We start from the raw sequence: 18765 nt of genomic DNA on the forward strand, positions 1-18765 counted from the left end.
GAAAACATGGAGTGGGGCAAGAAATTTTATATCAAAACATTTTCAGAATGAAAATATATTGGAAATGTCTTAATAGTTGCCTTTATTATTTTTTGAGTGCCAATGTCAATGTTTGGGAATTTCCTTTCTTTTTGTTGCTTATATTAAGCCCACTATAGCCAGAAGCTTGACTGAAGAATAAATGTTTGGGAGATTTGTTTTATAAACTGCATTAACACCCACCAAGTTACATCACCATATATCTTTCTTTTCCCCAAACGTGGCCTTGTTTTGAAGCCCCACAAATGAGAGTTCACTGCTCAGGATAGACTCAGAATAAAGACCTCTTTACTCTGCCTCTTATCAAACTACAGTTTATCGTAGATCAACCTTGACATTATGTGGTGAAGACACTGTATATATTTTGCTTGTATAGATAAGAGAAAAATAAACAGGACAGATAGGATGTTTGGAGTCTTGATTTTTTTTTTTTAGCATTTATTGCTTATGGAACATGAAGCTGTGCTTTTCTCTTTTGCTTCATGTTTTGTATATATTTTTTGTCTTTAATGAGACTATACACAGACTGCCTGAAAAATTCCATGATTTAGAAACATAAGGCTGGCTTGTCCTGGGGATGATTTTAGGTCTTTGAAATTGGTGATAAACCCCAGGATCTGGGCTCTGCCTGGGGAATCTTGAGGTGGTGTCTGCTGGGGTCTTGAAATGAATAACATTTGAGACAATAGAAGTCAATTCAGTAAAATCAGCTGATGGGATTGATTCTTTTCTCCCTTGAATTGACTAGTTATTCAATCAGCTCATTGTTGGCGTGTAATCTCAGCAGCCCTAGCTTTCCCAGGACTGTCTCTGTTTTGATACATGAAAATCCACCTATCCCTAGACAGAATGTCCAAGTAGAGGATGTGAGTCCCAGGCACCTGGCTTGTTCTCTAGCCTTGGTTTCTACTCCCACCCCAAAATATCTTCTCCTTCACATGGAAGAGACTTGGGAGCCTTTAGTATGAATCCTATACATCCAGCTCTTTGGTTGGTTGCTGGGCAACTGAGAACAGGGCTGCCAGGACAGAGCTTTCCGGTGCCCACTCTTAGAGCCCAGAGTGGTTCCAACAGGAAGCTGCAGTCCCCTCATCACTGATGGCCTTTTCATGGTGGCTTAGTCTCCTGTTGCTGTTGTAACAAATTACCACAAATTTAGGGGCTTAAAACAACATAAGTTTATTCTCTTACAGTCTGGAGGTCTGAAGAACCAAAATCGGTCTCACTGGGCTCAATCAAGGTGTGGGCAGAGTTGGTTCCTTCTGGAGGTTTTGAGGGAAGAATCCATATCCTTGCCTTTTTCTGCTTCCCGAGGCCGCCTGCATTACTTGGCTTGTGACCCCTTCCTTGCCTCACCCCAGCCCTTTTCCTTCTGTGGCCACATCCCCAACTACTCTGATTTCCTGCTTCCCTCATAAAAGGACCTTTGTAATTATATCACTCCCACCTGGATAATCCACACTCCTCTCCCCAGCTCCAGACCCTTAACTTAATCAGATCTGCAAATTCTCTTTTGCCTAATAAGGTAATGTTCACGGGTCCAGAGGATTAGGATGGAGACATCTCTGGGAGGCTATTATTCAGCCTACCACACATCGTATCACAAGATGTTCTAGCTCGTCTTATTAATCTGGCCCAACTTTCTTTTAAGCTTGTTTATAACAGCCCAATATCTATGGCAAACTCTGACTTAGCTTACATTTCCAAATTCCTTTGGTTCTAGCAGCTACCCTGTCATTTTGTTAAAGTGAATTCTATCTTGTCTGACAGGTTCCTATTTCAGGAAGGCTTTTCAATTGTACAAAATTCCCAATTGGAAAAACGTTAGCACTTCAACCCTGGAAGGATTTGTAACAGGCAGCAGTTCTACATAAACATCGCTGCTGGTCAAGAGTGATGTTTTCCTTCAATCAATCTATCAAGTTGATTAAGGAACTGCTATGCACCAAGCAAAATAGTATAAGCTCCACTTTATGCCTTTCGACAACTGGCATCCAAAAGGGGGAAGATAGGACGAACTCAGATAAAACAGTGCTGAGCACCTATCGCTTCACTGAGTGCTGGGGAAGGCTGGCATTCCGGGGGCTGGGGGGAGCAGTGTGCAAAAGGAGAGTCATCAGGACAGTTGCAGAAAGTGGACAGTAAGGGGATGACCTTGACCAAAGGGCAAGGTTTCTACTGAGTGGCCATGGAAAGCCAGAATGGATAGATTGGGGGAAGTCAAAAGAGGAGTGTAGAGTTGGTCAGATGGGGATCAAGAATCGAGCACTCAGGGCTTCCCTGGTGGCGCAGTGGTTGAGAGTCCGCCTGCCGATGCAGGGGACACGGGTTCGTGCCCCGGTCCGGGAAGATCTCACATGCCGCAGAGCGGCTGGGCCCGTGAGCCATGGCCGCTGGGCCTGCGTGTCCGGAGCCCGTGCTCCGCAACGGGAGAGACCACAACAGTGAGAGGCCTGCGTGCCGCAAAAAAAAAAAGAATCGAGCACTCAGAAACTCTAATTTGAAAAGGTACATACGCCCCAATGTTCATAGCAGCAGTATTTATAATAGCCAAGACATGGAAACAACCCAAGTGCCCATCAACAGACACCTGGCTTTAGAAGATGTGGTTTACATATGTAAGGAAATATTACTCAGTCTTAAAAAAGAATGAAATATTGCCATTTGCAGCAACATGGATGGACCTAGAGAATATTATACTTAGTGAAGTCAGACAGTGAAAGACAAATATATATCATGTGGAATTAAAAAAATAATACAAATGAATCTATATACAAAACAGAAACAGACTCACAGACATAGGAAACAAACTTACAGTTACCAAAGGGGAAAGGGGGTGGGGGAGGGATAAATTAGGAGGATGAGATAACAGACACAAACTACTGTACATAAAATAGAGAAGCAACAAGCATTTACTGTATGGCACAGGGAACTATATTCAATATCTTACAGTAACCTACAATGGAAAGTAATCTGAAAAATATATATAACTGAATCACTACGCTGTACACCTGAAACTAACACGGTAACTCAACTATACTCCAATTAAAAACATGTAAAAAAAAAAAAGAAAGAATTGAGCTGAAGAGAGGAGAGCAGAGCCCTCAGAAGATGCAGTCTAGTTGTGGAGGGGGTGGAGCCTGGAGGCTAGCCCCTGAAAAGCTGTTGGATTAAACCAGTCGAAGCTTCCCAAGTCCTCAGGAAGAGGCTCTCAAGCCCCAGGTCTGACTTTTGCGGTAGATCCTGCCCAGGGTCCCCGTGTGGATCACATGCACATCAAACACGGAGTGCCCCAGGCAGCGTTCCCTGGAAGGAGCAGGGGGCTGTGGTGGCAGCGAGGGGAGGGTTTGGGCGGATCTACTTTGTAAATCAATCCACGTGGCCATTTTGGGTGACCTCACAGGCCACGGAGGATGCCAAAGGCCGCTGGACATTCTCTTGGGGGAATTGCCCATGTTTGTTTATCCGCTTACTTGCCATCTGATAGAGACTGTGAGTGTGTACTATGTCCCAGCCTTTCGTCTGGGGAAATCATTTAAACAGAGCCTCTCACGGAGCTTTCACACTGCTGGGAAAGACAGGAGTCAGAGGATTACATCACTTCATGTGAACTGTGGCAAGCGCTGTGAGGGAGGCCCTCAGGGTCCCGGGGAACTTGTAAGTGGGGGCTCTGAGCCAGTCGGGCAGGGTGGCTGGGGAGGACTTTCTAGATCCCGAGTGGTTTCATTTGTCACACTCCAACACTCGAGTGTCACCTCCTCAGAGAGGCCTTTCCAGACCACCATGTCTCAACCATCACTGCTCTTAATCTCCACCTTGCTTTATGCTGGCTACACCACGTGTACTGTGATCTAACACATGAGCATGTACACACACTTACACACACGACTATACCCCATCAGACCGTGAGCCCACGAGGGCAGTAGCATGGTCTGTTCTGTTTATGCTCTATCCCCAGCGTCGAGAACAGTGCCTGCACCAAAAGTGTTTGTTGACTGAACAACTGATTGACAGTTGGCATTAATGAATGAAGTGACAATGAGCTGAGATCTGTAGGGGAAAATGAGGCATTGAAATGTAAACGGATGGGACTGCAGAGAGAGAGTCAGGCTGAGGAAATGTCACGGGCAAATTCAGGCTGGAGGGAGTGCGGCATGTTTGAGGGAAATCAAAGATGTTGTTAATTTATACCCAAGGTATTACTGAGCACCCATATTTGCTGGAACTCTTCCAGGCGCTGAGAGCAGGACAACAGGACGAGATCCCTATGCATTTGGGAGGAGAGGTGTATAGGCAGTAAACAATTATATATTATGTGTATATATATTTAAGTATAATAAAATGCCAGGCAATGATAAATGCTATGAACTAAAATAGAGAAAGGGCTAGAGAGTGGAGGGGCAGGAGGGGCGCTTAGTCAGGAGGGCATCTCAGAGGACATGATGCTTGAACAGAGACCTGTGAGTGAGCATTGAGTGAGACGAGGGATGAACAGGAAAAGGAAAGGAAGGAGCCAATGGGAAGTCCGGAGGCAGGACGGCATCAGGGGACCCTGAGGATGCAGAAGGGAATGTGCCGGGTGGTCCTTGGAGGGTTCTGAGCAGGAAAGTAACGTAATTTGATTTAGTCCCTAAAAGATGATTCTGGCTGTTGGGTGGCGGTTGGAATGTAGGGGTCAAAAGGAACACTTGGGAAACCAGTAGGGTCACTGGGCAGTGGCCCAGCCAGGAGATGGTGGAGCCTGGGGCCTGGGTGGGGGGATGGGGTACTTCAAGATGAGTGGGCTTCCAATAAACTCTGAAGGAGGACCTAGAGGTATGCCGCGAATTAGACGTGGATATTTGAGAACTAGCAAATGAAGGTACCATTTATGAAGCTGAGTAAGAGAGGGGCCGGTTAGCAGGGGGTTTGGGGTGGGGAGTGAAATCAAAAGTTCTATTTGGGGGGCTTCCCTGGTGGCACAGTGGTTAAGAATCCGCCTCCCAATGCAGGGGACACGGGTTCGAGCCCTGGTCCAGGAAGATCCCACATGCCGCGGAGCAACTAAGCCCGTGCACCACAACTACTGAGCCTGCACTCTAGAGCCCGCCAGCCACAACTACTGAGCCCACATGCCACAACTACAGAAGCCTGCGTGCCTAGAGCCTGTGCTCTGCAACAAGAGAAGCCACTGCGATGAGAAGCCCGCGCACCGCAACAAAGAGTAGCCCCTGCTCGCCGCAACTAGAGAAAGCCCGAGCGCAGCAATGAAGACCCAACGCAGCTGAAAATAAATAAATAATTTTTTTTTAAAAGTTCTATTTTGGATATATTCACTTCAGCTTTCCATAGAGCCCCCAGTGGGAAATTAGCCATCTGTGTGCAGAGCCCAGGGGAGAGGGTGGAACCAGGGATCTAAAACTGGGAGCTGCCACCATAGAGATGGGGTCGGAAGCCACTGGGGGATGCTGCCACGAAGGTACTGAGTGGAGGTCTAGGAGGGCAGTGAGGTAAGGCCGGGGGTATCCCAACACTGAGAGGCGAGAAGGACCATGTATGGTATGAGAAAACACACCAAATTTAGGGGGTAGGGTGCAGGGCCAGCAGCGCATGCTCCAAGGCCAGGTGAGAAAAGCAGCCTTGATTTTGACTCCAAATGGTATCGTCTAGGTCCAGAGAGCTCACTGGCTACTCACGAGGCCCGGCTCCAGGTTACGTTGGACACTCAGGCTCTCCGATGGACCAGGCCCTCTGGGACCACTGCAGACAGCAGTGGTGCCTTTCTGTGACTCAAGCGCCCCTTCCTCTGCATGGCCTCTGGTCCCTACCCGGTGGGGTTGGAGCAGGCCCCTCATGCTGGCTCATCCAATGAGCAAACTACCCTCTCTGACCTGGTGGTCCTCTGCAGACCTGGGAGCCCAGGATGTGTAGACGTGAGCAGGTGACTTAGGCTCTCTGGGCCTGTGTTTCTCAAACGTGAATCTGCATGATAATTCTAGTTCTTAACTTGCAGGGTCATGGTGAGGGTGAAACGATTTCTACCTGCTAAAGTGCCTGTTATATAGTCGTTGTTAACTATTCTCATCTTAAAGGATGGGGATTCACCATCACTTAGAATCGTCAGAGACTTTGCCACATACTCTGAAAATAGATGTAAAAGAGAAATTCTAAAATGTTTTGGACATAATTGGAGAAGGTATAGCCTCTTGAAATAACTGTTTTGAAGAAGACAGCACTGAACCAACACCAGCGTAAGAGTAGGCTCTGCAGTCAGGGGGGGGTCTGGCTCGAATCTCAGCCCCTCCACCCACTCGACAGCCTTGGACATGATACTCAACCACTCACTCTCAGCCTCAGTTTCCCCGTTGTAAATGGTACAGCACAAGTATCCACCTCATGGAGTGTTAAGAACACCTAACATGGTAATGCATGTAGAGCACTCGCACAGTGTCTGGCACATAGCAAGCACCCAATAAATATTGCAATCGGTACTATCGTGGGCTCTTGAAAAATATATACGTATGTTCGATTGATTACAATGTGAGAGTCCCTTACTGTCATGCAGTCTCTACATATGGCCCCCAGATCACCTGATTTATTTGCAGTTTTTCCTGGACTTACATGAAAGTATAGATTAGGTTAGATTTGAAGGTTGCTGAATGTGGTCTTAAATTAGCCTTAAGAGGAGCGCCAAGCCATTGTTTGATCCTCACCTCCAGTCTTGCCTGGTTTCTGTAGGTAAGGTGCAAAGGCAAACGTGTATTCCCTTTGCAGTTCCGGGACTACCACCCCGAAGATCGGCCAACTGGGGAAGGCTGAATGATTTTTTCACGATTAATCCAGATCTTGGGTCCCATAGCGTGGACGCCAACCTGACTCCAGTCCTCTGAGCTGTGTTCCTCCGCCTGGTTAGGATTTGTGTGCATATCCCCTGAGAAAACCATAATTCAAAAAGCGTCAGGTACCAAAATGTTCATCGCAGCTCTATTTACAATAGCCCGGACATGGAAACAACCTAAGTGTCCATCATCGGATGAACGGATAAAGAAGATGTGGCACATATATACAATGGAATATTACTCAGCCATAAAAAGAAACGAAATTGAGCTATTTGTAATGAGGTGGATGGACCTAGAGTCTGTCATACAGAGTGAAGTAAGTCAGAAACAGAAAGACAAATACCAAATGCTAACACATATATATGGAATCTAAAAGAAAGGAAAAAAAAAAAAAAGGTCATGAAGAACCTAGGGGAAAGATGGGAATAAAGACACAGACCTACTAGAGAATGGACTTGAGGATATGGGGAGGGGGAAGGGTAAGCTGTGACAAAGCGAGAGAGTGGCATGGACATATATACACTACCAAACGTAAAATAGATAGCTAGTGGGAAGCAGCCGCATAGCACAGGGAGATCAGCTCGGTGCTTTGTGACCACCGAGAGGGGTGGGATAGGGAGGGTGGGAGGGAGGGAGACGCAAGAGGGAGGGGATATGGGAACATATGTATATGTATAACTGATTCACTTTGTTATAAAGCAGAAACTAACACACCATTGTAAAGCAATTATACTCCAATAAAGATTAAAAAAAAAAAAAGCCACATACGGCGGCCTCCCCTCGGATGGAGGAATTAATTACACCGCAGCCCGGTGCTATGTGGTCATTGGGCCACACGGTGACGCTTCACGCCTAACAATTCCGCTGCTGCTTTTGCCGTATCACGGAGGTTTGAAATTCAAACGGAAAGCGGAGGAGGTGTGTCCTTTCTCAGAACAGCATAGATACCGTTCCCAGGGAGCAAGGGGCTGTAAGGGAGTGGAGGTGAGCTGGGTTCAATAACTGAGGAAAAGCCTCTGTCCTGCTTTATAGGATCGTGGTAACGATGAATTAATATTAAGTGCAATCAAATGAAATTGTCGATATCCAGCAGCCTTTGACCCACAAGACCAGCGATTTCATGTGGTTCATCCTACAGTGCCTTGCACCAGGTCCACAGTGAGACTTGGTGGAAGTGAGCTGTTATCACGGCTAGCATGACAAGAGTACAACAAGCCCTTACTATGAACATTTAGAAAATAAGCTGCTTTGTCTTCTGGAAATTTTTTCCTGAAGATTCTTACTAGTAGGGGACCCTGTTGTTTCCATGGACTAAAGTTCCAAATATGAAAATATGCCTGAAAGGAATCTATGTATCACAGCTATGCCGTTAGCCAAGCCATTTCCACCTAAAGGCTTCCTTCAGCAAGTTTGGTCCCAGCAAGGTTGAAGCACGGTACCAACTCTTCTCTGAGCAAAGCTGAACTCTCATCTTCTCTGGGTCCAGGGCCCCCCTTTGCCTCTCCAAGAGGGCACTCTATGCCTGGGACTGGTATCGAGACTTAGCTTTCTGATGCACACACATCAGAGTTTCTCTCTTCTGTGTCTCCTTCCCTCTTAGCAAGCCCAGCAAATACTAGCTGATCTCATTAGCCCAAGGAATAGATACTATTTTCATTTTGGCAGAATTGTCAAAGCTGTAGCCAAAAGCAATGAGAATTTCAGGTACCTGGCAGGCCCATGGAGGTGGGGGGAGCGGGTGATATTTTTGATCAGAAGGGCGTCTGGGAGTCCAGGAGTTTGGCCACGTCCTGCTTGGTGGTCCTGCTGTATTAGGCCCTGACAGGGAACCAGAGGTAGGCTGGGGGTCCCCAACAAGAGTATGGCCGCTGCAGTCCTAGGAATTCAACAAGCGAATAAAAACAGATAGTGGTTATATTTTATCAGAGAAAGTTTTCTTTCCAGATACTCTTTCTTCGCACTCTCCTTCTCATTTCTTTCCTCAATCTATAGAGATATACCCCTGGAACCTCCCTCTGATAGCTCACCCTTCCCCCCTTGTCATATGAAAAAGGAAAGGTTTGTATTTCTCACTGCATGTCAGACACACAGACCACAGGAGATGAGCAGGTGTCTCGTAGGATCTCATTACGTATCGTTGGTTATGTATCAAATGAGGCTGCGTGTTTACAGACTTATGTTTAATGTGGGGAATGGGGTTTGAACTCTTCAATGCACCAAACATGGGTTAAAAGTTAGAATCCGGACACCGAAGACAAACATACTGTATGATTCAATTCGTATGGAGTTCAAGAGTAAGCAGAACTAATCTATAGAGCGCGTCATCAGAACAGCAGTGGCTGGGCGCGGTAGGGCAGGCTGAGAAGGGGCACGAGGAAACTTTCTGCCACGATGGAGATGTTCTATCTTTTTATTAGGGTGTGAGTTACACGGATGTAGACATTTGTCAGGGTTCGTGGAACTGCACATGGAGGGTCAACAGAAGAAGCAGTGAGAAATGGTTCTCAGAACCACAGTCACAGTAGGGGCAGGAGGCCCCTTATGTCATGGAAGAGAGAGGGAGTTTCCATGTACTGCAACTTCTCACCAGGCTGTCTACATGATGGAAAAACATATAAAACGTCAGCCAATTTTCCAGACAGTTTCAAAATCCAAGGACGTTTGTCTCGGTGCTCACATGTCCTATGTCTTTTCAAATGTTTACAGAGTATTTACAGGAAGTAGTCCTTTGGGTGGCAGTTGAAATTAGGAAAACTGGCAGCAAAAATTAACACATACCATAAAAGAGAGATAATTGCTCCGCTGCCATATACAATATTATTATCAAATGGTTTTCACCGAGGCATCCAATTGGTCCCTACCAACTCCATCTCATTGTTCTAGGAAATATCCCCCTTCCTTGTTACCCTGAGGATGAAGCTGCCACAGCTCGAGAATGATATGCCATATGGTACTAACATCAGAATCAAAATGAGCTTGTGCTTTTTGTGTGAGATGCTGAAATTTATTAGAAAATCAGAAAGCCTCATTTCCACTGAGTTCCTGAGACCTGCCATCTGCTGCATGAAAAAGAAATGGAGATTTTTTTTTTTAACCATTTACTTATTGTGAAATGTGAGAGTACTGGTGTGTTTGAAAAAGCAGGGTTGGGGGCCGGGTTTAGGGGGGTGCATAAGACCCGGCCAGAGCAAGCCCACTTGGCAGGGAAGAAAGGAGACTGTCAGCTGAATGGTGGCAAAGGCTTGGGAAGCATAATTATGGAAATCACCTATTCCAGAGCCTTTTTTTTCTCTTCCTGACCACATGTTTCCTTCCACATAGGAACAGCCCATAGGCCAGCTTTCGAGATAAGCAGTCGCTGTTTCAGAAAGGAAGTAGAGGGCGCTGTTTAAACGAACACCAGCCTCTCTGAGTATTAGGTCTCTCTGGGGAGAGGATAGTGCAAGTCAGACAGGAGGGAAACAGACAAGGGAGCCGAAAAGGCTTAATGGACGGTGAGGCAGGGAGGGCTTTCTAAGGGGAGACGCAGGAGCCGGGAGGCAAGATGGGAGAGCGATCTGATGCGCAGGGGGCGGTGATGTAGTGCCCAGTGAGAAGGGAGAGATCTTTCAACATTGTCTGGAATTTTTCTGTAAGTGTTGGATGCTGAGGATACAAAGATAAAGGTGCTTTGTACTTTAAGGAGGGCGTGTCAGCTGCCTGGAAATTCATTTCGGGGAATGGCTCCGTCTCTGGCATTGCTGGGTTTGCGACATGCTCCCTTGACCGTGAGTCACATCCATGTGGCTGTCCTGTACCTCTGCAGAGCACTGCAGCCTGGAGGGCTTACCTAACCCCTTGATTTTACTATAATTATTTATTTTTACTCTTGTTTTCACATCAAAGCTGGCGTGTCTGTTGGAAGTGCTGCAGGCAGCATTCACTGACATGATTAGTGCCTGGGTTTCTCACCTCTGATCACAACACTCAAGAAATAGACCTCTAGGGCTTCCCTGGTGGTACAGTGGTTGAGGGTCCGCCTGCCGATGCAGGGGACACGTGTGCGTGCCCTGGTGCGGGAAGATCCCACATGCCGCGGAGTGGCTGGGCCCGCGAGCCATGGCCGCTGAGCCTGCGGGTCCAGAGCCTGTGCTCCACAACGGGAGAGGCCACAGCAGTGAGAGGCCCGCGTACCGCAAAAATAATAAATAAATAAAAATAAAAATAAATAGACCTCTAGCAAATAGGCTACCAGAGCCTGAAAGGGAGCAGCAGTGGGGGAGGTGAGGTGGAGGATAAAGCTTTCAGGCACCAGGGAATTTCACATTATAACATTATAGAGTCAAGCTCAGGACAAGGCAGGCCTTTCCTGGACCACATTCAAGGAGGTTTAATTAAAGGAGAATTAAAAAGACCTCTCACTAGGCAATGTCATTTCGGAGGCAGTCTTCCAGCAGGATCCCAGGCGCATCCTCAAAGTCAAGTTCAGGTTCTGGGCGTGCTCTGCGGCCATGAGTGGCCACCTGAGAGCACAGCCCCAACCCGCCTCCACGCTCCCCAGATGCTCATCATCACCGTGGCCTCACGCAGGTAGGTGACCAACAGTCTGACCAATAAAAGGATGAATGACTGCAAAAGCCTTGGGAGGTTCGAGAATCTTGACCTCCCCCATAAGCCAATCCAGGAACGAAACATTCATAGAGAGTCAGCGCCAACCTCGCTGAGGAGGAACTGACAGGGAAGCGAGCAAAGTGAGTTTCTGAATTTGCAGCGAGATTAAGTGGGAAGCGACCATAAGGCCCAGGGTCCAGCATGATCAGTGTGTGCTCGTCCTCCAAGCCTTCTCCCACCGTGGGTAGCAATCGGCGAGGGCCACCTCCCCAGTGCTCGACTCAAGCTGGCAGAAAGGCGCTGCTGTGGTGTCGGCCCCTCGGGGAGAAGTTCAGGGTCAGCCTTGGGGTTGTGCCCCCGGAGCGCCTGGCAGCAGGTCCCATGCACTCTCCTGGGGTGGGGAGGCAGCCTTACTTTTTACTCCCTTGGTAAATAAGGGCCCCATGGGTAGCTCCTGACCTGGGGGCCAGGGGTCAGCTCTGATTTCCCCAGGGGGGTGTAGGGGTGCCCGACCTCTACAGGACAGGTTTCCGCAGATACCCAGGATTCTCCCAAACCACTGGGGGCAGACAGGATGGTCGTGATCGCTCAGACCTGAAGATGAGGTGGTGAGGACATGGTAAGCAGCTCTCAGCATCCTCTGCCCTGACTTCCCCTCAGCTCCCATTTGTCCAACAGCTATTAATCATAATGCTTATTATCTAAGAAAACTGTCTGTCCTTTCCTGAGCACTTGCTAAGTGCCAAGTGCCTCTTACCTATTATCCTGTTTAATCCTTACTACAACCCTGTGAGGTGGGGAGCATTCTCATCCCTATTTTCCAGATGAAACAACTAAAGACCAGTGAGATTTGGTGAAGGGCTGGGGTCAAACAGCTGGTGAGACATAGGGGTGGGCGATCAACCCCTGCAGTCTGGCTCCAGAACTATTGCTCTACAACCCCAATAACAGTCCTCCAAGAGTAAGCACTCTGATTTCCAGTTTACCTTGTGAATAGACTGGATTCAGAGAGGTTAGGTAATTACCCAAAGCCACACAGCTGTAGGGCCCAGAGACAGAAACCCCTCTGGCTTCAGAGCCCAAGCTATTTCCTCTCAGCCACACCCCCTGTCCCGGGCTGTGTAGCATTATGGACCCCCGTCCCCCAGCCAACAGATGGAAGGCACGGTAAGCAGGATTGGATTTGGACTCTGCAAAGTCATCTTTACTGGAGATTTAGTGAAACCTTAACATTTTTGGACTTTAAATAAAAAGAAACAAATTGCTTCTTCTGAACACTGATGTTTCTCAGAGGTGCCATGGTTACTACTCAAGTAGCCCTGGAAAGATTTGGATGCCATCAGCCAATGAGAGCGCCTACCTGCTTGATGAACTAACCTGTTTATCAGCTAGTTCCCAAGTGTTAGAGAACTTGGGTGCTGTTTGTCATGCTTACCCGTTTCACTTAGGCCCTCAAATGTATAAGGAGTACGTTAGGGAAAAATCCCTGTGACCTGGTATATGAGAAGTCAATACAAAAGACCGAAGACGTACATTGAACAAATTATGTGGGACCAGACTTTTTTGCTCTCTCTGGGGACAGAGGAAGCCCCATGATTTCAGCGCCCAGGAAAAAGGCATGTTTATAATCAGCAGAGGGTGAGGGGGTTGAACTATATGCTCAGGGCCCCCAATGATTAGTTATGCCACCAGCTTTGGGGGCCATTGAATGCCCCCAAATGACTTAGGGTGCTAGACTGACCCTAAGTCATCAAACTGAGCTACGCTACCCCATGTGGTTATAACCCAGCAACTGACAGCTGGATTCCCCTGTGCCTGGTTTCCTTTGTCACACACTAGGAGGCTTAGGCATGATGTTTTCATTGGACTCGGCACTCTTTTTGCTAAGATTGTTAGGATGAAAAGTTACTATCTTTGTTAATGTTGGAGTGATTTTAAATGCCTTTAAAATGTATTTAACAATTTTCATGAGTTTGGACTTGAGGCTTCAATTCAGTATTTATTTATTCAATAAGTATCTATTAAATACTTCTTTTGTGCCAAGGATTGTCTTGGCACTTTAGTTGAAATATAGATAAATTATATCTACTTTTTCATCCAGGAAGCTTGTAATTTAGCAAAGGAGAGGGGAAAAAATAGTATATATGTATGTATACATATAGCAATACATTTTATGTGTTGTGTGTGTATATGGGTGCGTGTGTTATAGAAAGGTGGATAGATAGGAAATATGCGTGTGTGTGTGTGTGTGCATGCACGTGATATTTTAACAAGTCAATCCCATGGTGATGAGGACATAGAGGGGTCTAGTGGTAAGCCTGGGACACAGGGAAGGTCAGCCAGTGTCCAGTGCAGGGAGCAGTAACGGTCTTAGAGACAAGATGGCAATGGAGCTGAGACCTGCCACAGGTGACTGAACAAAAGGGGGAGAAGACGGTCAGAGAAGTGCTCTCTGTTTGGGGAAGAGCAGAAGGCATCTGGGTTGCCCCACCACACGGTGGGGCAGGGAGAGCCAGGAAAAGATGAAGCAAGGGGAAAAGACCGCATCTAAGGGGAGCTGAAGACACAACCAAGCAGGACACACGTTTTGTTCCCAGAAAAGAGCTGCTAGGCTTTAGAGCCCTCTCCTTCCTGGTGGCATCAGCCTCGTTCCCTTTGAGAAATCCCCATAGATGAAAATTCAAACTTATAAGATAAACCTTCAGGCTGATATTTGTGAGACAGGACGATTCTTCACTCTACAAAGATATCTTTTTAAAACTGAGCCCTCTTGGTGCTTTTAAACAGAATCCACTCATCCACAAGCCCCCTGGTTAGGAGCCCATGTTGTGGACAGTAGGCTGACCTGCGTCGGTTGCACTGCCCTTCACTCAGCAGAGGCATTCATGGACCCTCTCTTTTTATTAAAAAAAATTTTTTTTAATCTGAAGGAAGGAAGAAGGCAGATCACAGATGAAAGAGTAAACCCAGTAGAAAATTCTTTTTGTTAATTCCAATGCTTGCTCTTTTTTGTTGGTATCTGTCTCCCTTTATTTTCCTGCACTTTATATGTCTTCCTCCACAATCACACCCATCCCTAGATTCTTTTTTTTTTTTTTTTTGCGGTACGCGGGCCTCTCACTGCTGTGGCCTCTCCCGTTGCGGAGCACAGGCTCCGGACGCGCAGGCTCAGCGGCCATGGCTCACGGGCCCAGCCACTCCGCGGCACGTGGGATCTTCCCGGACCGGAGCACGAACCCGCGTCCCCTGCAACGGCAGGCGGACTCCCAACCACTGCGCCACTGGGGAAGCCCCTTAGATTCATTTTTATAAAGGAAAGAAAACTGTACTTTCGTTGCCTTCCTGACGTGACAGGAGATGACAGCCAGTCCTCGTCCCTCTAAGCAACCCCTTTGCCACCGTTGTGTTTCTGACCTCTTTGTTCTATCCAAACGATTTCCTATTTCAAAGATGATTACAATGAACCTCTTCCAGTTCTAATCTGATTTCAAATTTAGCTCACGTTTTCTCTATAGAAATGATTTTTCCCTAAGTTGGGAACGAGCACAGTAAACTCACAAGAAACAGGAAAAAGGTATAATTCACTTCCCATTCATTTTAGGATGCCAATGCACGTTTCCTAAAAGCAACCCTTCAGAGGTCTATGACTGGGGCTTCCATGCTTCAGTGTCCATATTTCTCCTTCGTTTCGTGTTCTAGTATGGATTCATCAACACCTGTCTGCAGTCTCTTGTGATAGAGAAATTCAGTGAAGAGACATTGGGAAAAGCTGAAGTAAGTATATTAAAGGAAAAATGAAAACCCTCTGGTACAATTGGTAAGCCCCCAGTGTTTTGAAGGTTAAAAGGCTTTTTACTAACCTTTTGATTAAACCAGTTAGTTGTTACTAGGGAGATCAATTCACATTCCTTGAACACACCAAGTAAATACAGAAAAACCTGGTATCTCATATCTGCCTTTAAGGAAGGTTTCTATCTCAATTCCCAGAACCAGCCTTAAAACAGGGCTCTCATGTGAATAATACCAACATTATTTTACCTTTTATTTCATGAATGAGTTCTTATTTACTCTTTTTAATTGCAGAAGAGAAAGTAACTGCATTATTTCCATGGCACATAAATGGAGCTGCCAAAATCCTACAGGAGACGGGATGCCCCTTTTAAGTTTCGCCAGAATCCCTCCTTAGGTTTTCTTTAGATAACTGTTACAGTTTTCCTCTCTGCCTCTGTCTATTAAACACTTAACACTGTTATTTACATCTTCATATAGTCTCTTGTCTGATTCCAGTAATCTTACGCTGTCCCTCAGCTTTCTTGGAGTCTCCCAGCCTTGAAATGTTAGGGGATGGGGTGGAAGGGGTCTCAGAAATCTCCTGGTCCTATGAAGAGGGAGGAAATGAAAAATATGGAAAAATGATTAGCCTCCTCAGTTAATGAAAGACATGCAAATGGAAACAGTTAGGCAGTGCTTTGCCTATTAAATCTCAAAAAAATTTAAATGATAATAACCAATTCTGGTTAAGATGCAGCAAAATGAGTAATTGCTGATGGCATTTTAAGTTAGCGCAGCCCTTTTGGAAATTTGACAACATGTACCAAAACTATGAAAATGTGGAAATCTTTTGAAGTAGTAATTTCATTCTTGAGAATTGACTGTTGAGAATTGATACCCTTAGAAACACACATACTTATATACAACATATATATGGGTGGGTGTGCGTGTATATGTAACATAGCCTTACATTTATAAATAGTAAGAGAAAAAATTCTTTAAATGTTCAAAAACGAACCAACAAACAAATGGAATGGCAAAAGGAACATGCACCATTATTCGGATGATTGCAAAGATCGTGAAGCAACCTGTAAAATTTTACAATTTAAGTAAAAACAGCAGCAACAACAAATAAACAAACAAAAAGCCTCCTCAAAACAAGACACCAACTTACACAGCCACTGAGTAAACTACACAAATGAAAAAGGAACAAAATAATTAATTATTCATAGTAATGGAGTCAGCAAGATAAAATGCTAGATGACTGACTTTTTTTTTTCTAATACCTGTATTTTTTCATTGCTTTTGTAATGTAGAAACAAATCAAAATGCTTAGTGCAAACTTTCCTCACGCCCGCGCCCATTTTACAGGTGAAGTAATTGGAGCTGAGAATTGTGGAGACTTAAACAGGGGACTGAATTGGGGAGGAGCCAGGGGGGCCCTACAGCCTCGGCCCCTCTGACCATGTCACCGCAGCCACTGCCTACACACGTATGACCTGACCCACTCGTCTAGGAAAAGGCAGCCCGGGCCATTTCCACAGCATCCCTGGGGTAATTTGCTTAGCGTGCTACAAGTTTGGGTGGGAAAAAGGAGCTCTGGCCTATATAGGCAAAGACTACTCATTTCCAAGTATTTCAGAGAGAAACGCTCTGCTGCTTAAGACAGGTCATTTCACCTCTCTGAAGCTCTGTTTCCTCACTGATGAAAGGAGAAGACCCTGTCTCCTAGGGTCTCCTAGGGTACCCCAAGTACATAGTAGGTACCCAGTAAGTGTCATTCCTCCTCCAATATCCAGGTGCAGCATTGGGATTAGACTATATTTGACATTAACAGGCACCATTTTGCTGCTGGTCAGATAACCCTGCCTTCCATCTTGAAGAGGCAGACGTTCCTCTAGGGCCTCTGCTTTGCCCAGAGGAAACCTGGCTCCTAAAATTAGCATCATTTGGTGGATGGCATTGCCTCTGCTCCTCTTTTCGGACTGATGTCCCCAACACCCATTGTCCACACCTGCCTGGAGGACCCCCAGTGACCGGCCTGGGAGAGGGAGGGAGGGATAGGCGTTTGTTGATTGATTTTTGATTGATGAACCTTATACCAGCTGAGCCTTAGCTCAGCTGGAGGCCCAGAAGAGTCTGTCCTGACTAGGAGAGAGGTCAGGGCTCTGGAAGTAAGTGAAAATAACCAGAAGTAGCTGGAGCACTTAGACATCATTGGAGGTAAAACAGGGCGTTGTCTGCCTATGACAGGCAGCTGAGTTGTGTTATTTAGAGAAGGCCTCCTGCCCACCCTTACATGTGGAGCAGACGTAGCATGACCAGCTCTCAGGATCTTGATTGGTTGAGATATTCAATGGATCTTTGCAAACCTAGGGGAAAAAAAACCCAGCTTCCCATATGTAAGTAGATGGAAGAAGCTTTTTCCATTTTGGATCTTTGGTGTGACCTCACTGAAAATGGTACATTTTCTCTTCCTGCCCCAGTGGGGTACTTCTCACAGCCTCCCCAAACAAACGGCCAGCCTTGGCATCCACAGGCACCAAAGGTGATCAGGACATTTGAGCAAGAGGTGCAGAAAGGTGCCAGGGAATCAGAGGAACTTGTCCAGGGACAAAGAAGCTGGCGGGGCCATGTCCTGAGTTTGTGTCACTAGATTTCACCTCTTTAATCTTGAAGTACCAATTTTCTGCTTAACTGAATCTCAAAGGATGTGTTTGTATGTAGAGCACTAGACACTTATGTGATCGCATTGGAAATGCATCTTTAAACCAAAAGCAAAAAGCCTATCTAACAAGCTCAACCAGTGACAAAAATTGCATCGTATTAGAACACATTAAAAAAAACACAAAACCTGTAGTGCAGAAAACTCAACTTATAAAACACAAATTAAGGCAAGGTTATTTGTGTGCAAAGATCTCCTTCAGGCTACATTGAAATAACAAGTTCCCTGGTGCTTTTAAAATAGAATTTTAGCTAAAAAAGAAAACCCCATCAATTCCTACAGAAATTTTAAGAAGAAACGATTAGGTAAAGTAAAGTATGTCTCCAGATTTTACAACATAACTTTTATTTTATATGAAATAATCAGAAACAGACGTTTCTCCTCCTTTGTCTGCATTGTTTATTTCCCTCTCATATGCCCTAGATTTATAGATTTCTAATTATGAACCACTCTTTCATAACCTCCTGGCTAAAACCTTTATCAAGACTTAACGGTGAGAAACAACTAATAGATTAAGTATAGTAAGACCCCTGGAATCAGATAAACATTTACTTTTTGCCTGGGTCATTTACTAGCTGTTTGACTCGGGGAAGTTTATTTACTCAAGTATTTATTTAACCCCTAGTGTATGCCAACCAGAATTCCTGGTCCTGGGAATAGTGATGGAGGAAACAGATGAGGGCTCTGTTCTCTGAGAATGTGTATTCCATGGTGGGATGGCAGACTATAAACAAGTAAATAAAGAATAAATAAAAGAAAATCTTTCAGATTGGGCTAAGTGCTATAAAAAGTATAGGGTCCTTGATAGTGACCAGAGAAAGA

This window comes from Delphinus delphis, chromosome 18 (genome assembly GCF_949987515.2).
Source record: "Delphinus delphis chromosome 18, mDelDel1.2, whole genome shotgun sequence".
In the NCBI taxonomy this organism is placed as follows: domain Eukaryota; kingdom Metazoa; phylum Chordata; class Mammalia; order Artiodactyla; family Delphinidae; genus Delphinus; species Delphinus delphis.